Source organism: Octopus bimaculoides, chromosome 9 (assembly GCF_001194135.2).
Source record: "Octopus bimaculoides isolate UCB-OBI-ISO-001 chromosome 9, ASM119413v2, whole genome shotgun sequence".
In the NCBI taxonomy this organism is placed as follows: Eukaryota; Metazoa; Mollusca; class Cephalopoda; order Octopoda; family Octopodidae; genus Octopus; species Octopus bimaculoides.
The window spans coordinates 51,822,798-51,825,696 of NC_068989.1; positions in this window are offsets into that span (position 1 = coordinate 51,822,798).

Consider the following 2,899-nt stretch of genomic DNA (forward strand, 5'->3'; position numbering starts at 1 on the left):
GACAATATTTCAAATGTTGCCACATCAATGCCAACTATACTCGCCCGAACGCCCAGCCGTTAACAGAACTGAGAACAGTGAAGAAGTTATCAATGAAAAATATTTCAATACAAATGTATTAATACAAATGTATTAATTTCCAGCAAAAAATAGCCCTATAAATTCATAAGAGTGGTACAACAAGGCACCGATATTTACTGGACAATAGCAATCGATATAAATACGACGCTATTGTATAGCTTCACTGCGTATATACTGGCAAAAATGCGTGCGTGCAACAAACATGAAAAAACTTGTCTTACATTTGAAATATTGTCTAGGTAAATGCAGTTGATGAGGACTAATCAGATTTACGTTGTGAAACGTATTTGAAGAGTCTGAAACCTTATCACTTTCAGCACTTATCACATATTCAGCACTTATCACTTTCATTCTAAAGTGCTTGCTCAGTGCGTTATGATTGCAATCTTTCATCCTACACAAATCTGAACGCCATACATCCAATAATAGCAGTCCGGTGGAATTTCTTACATATGTTTTCTTCTGCTCCAATGCTGTATTCGCATCCAATCAGTCCTCTTTCCCTTTGTTTCTTGGTACACATTGTCTGTCCGTGTAACTTTTGTGATTCATATATACTACACACACACACACACACACACACACACACACACACACACACACACACACACACACACACACACACACACATACACACACACACACATATAATGTAGGCTATTTGCCAACATGATATGGCTGTCCTGAAAAGGACAATATTACTGTTGTTTTAGCCCCAAGAAACATCGTTTCTAGCTGGCTATACGACACACTATCTCTGTTCTTATGTTTCCGGACAGGGAGCTCAGCACCACATCTAGCGCAATAGAACAACTGCGGACTAGTTTCTGGGTTGTTGCACTTTATTAACACAGAGAAGCTACTTTGGCCAGATGGCATTGCTGAATTTATAGTTCGAACATACAGTTTTTGAAGGGACACACAGACACAGATCAAAACATAGAAATCTTATTATATCTAAATCTCTCAAAGAGAGACATTCAGTAAGAGATCTTTAGAGTAAAGGCTATTTGCCAACATAATGTGGTTGTCCAGAAAGGGGCGATGTTACTGTTGTTTTTGCTATTTCTTACATGCCCCTATTTTTAAGATATATATACATACACACGCGCGAGCGCACACACACACACACACACACACACACACACACACACATATATATATATATATATATATATATATATATATATATATATATACGGAATATATAACAATAGCCAACATATGTTTTACTGCAGCGACTATACATGAGCGTTTGTACGCATGTATCTATGTATGTGTGTGTATGAGTGTGTGTTTCTTTCTCACTGTGTGCTTGTGTGTGTGTGTTTGTGTGTTTGTGTGTGTGCGTGTGTGTGTTCATATATGCATAAAACTTTATCTTTAAATATATTTATGTTCCTGCATAGAAAAATATTACGTTATTCGCATAAAATTATATTCACATAAGATTATATTCGCATAACATTTTTTGAGGTTGTCAGAGTGTTATTTTCCCAGCATTAATCCTCTTCTATAATCTCATTTCCAAGTAAGGAGTGCGATTTTGCTTTTTCTTTGATGCACAAAGTATATACAAACGAAATTTGTGTAAATAGTTATCTCGGATTTCATATGTTTACCTTGTCCGTTAACGGCTTCAAATGTATTTTTTGTTTTATGTTATATCGTGTACGAATTGTAATGACTTCATGTAAATGCATAGTGACCCTATGGGAGATATTCATCGGTATATTACCAATACAATAGTTAGTTGCAGTAGAAGTGTTTACAAATATTACTTTTATGGGTACATTCTCTATGCGTAATATATATAATTCGTAACATTGCATGTTTACGTTCTATCCCGTTTCGTATTACTGAATGTTATTACGCACAATATTACTGATAGGCTATGATTTCCAGCTGTAGAAAGTTTGAAGACTACTCAATAACAGTGATGGTTAAGCATGAAAGTCATATAGCGCAAAGCGCTACCTACATTATATCTTCTGTATAAGAAATGCAAATATTAATTCTGAAGCATAAACATATACAAAAAAATATTTGCATATGATTAAGTGTCAGACGACAGCTAATCGTTAGCACGTTTGTTTACATATAACATGGTACGACAATTAAAAACAAGTATATAAACACACCATACATACAAAATTTTTCCATAGTGCAAGATGTGTGAATAGCAAAACTAAATAACAGTATTAAAGTAGAAGGTGTGAGCGAAGATAAAAATATTTCAAACGTCTTTAAATTGTGTACCAAAAATACCTGCTCCGGTATTCTTTAGGAAATTGTGTTATGAGCTTCTTCTATTCGACATGAAAAGAAACAACATTTGTGATATATTATCGATGTTGTGGTTGCTTAGTTGGTGTGAGCCGATTAGTTAAAAATATTTTGCCTGTCATAATGACAGTTCTTGGACGACGATCAAAAATCTGTTTACAGCTTACAAATGGTAACTGCTGTAGTTTTTGAAAATAGTTGTTTTGATGTTTGTTTCAAAAACCGATCATTTTATGTAACCATCTTTTTCAAAAACACGGCGCAAGTGTATCTTTTTCAGAGAAATGAAGGGTCATGTGGTAAGGAAACATATCTGCTGGGATAACAAGATTTGTGTTTATGAAACTGATAACGAATAGTTCACTCCCTGATTTAGTCTCATACTCTAAAACTGTATAGAGAGTAAAATCCAGAGTAGTGTAATTATATACGAAATATGCATATTTATATGAGCGGTTTGTTCCTTTCACAAAATGTAGACATTGTGCTGATTATGATCAGACAATGTGGGAAATAAAATAAAGATGAAATT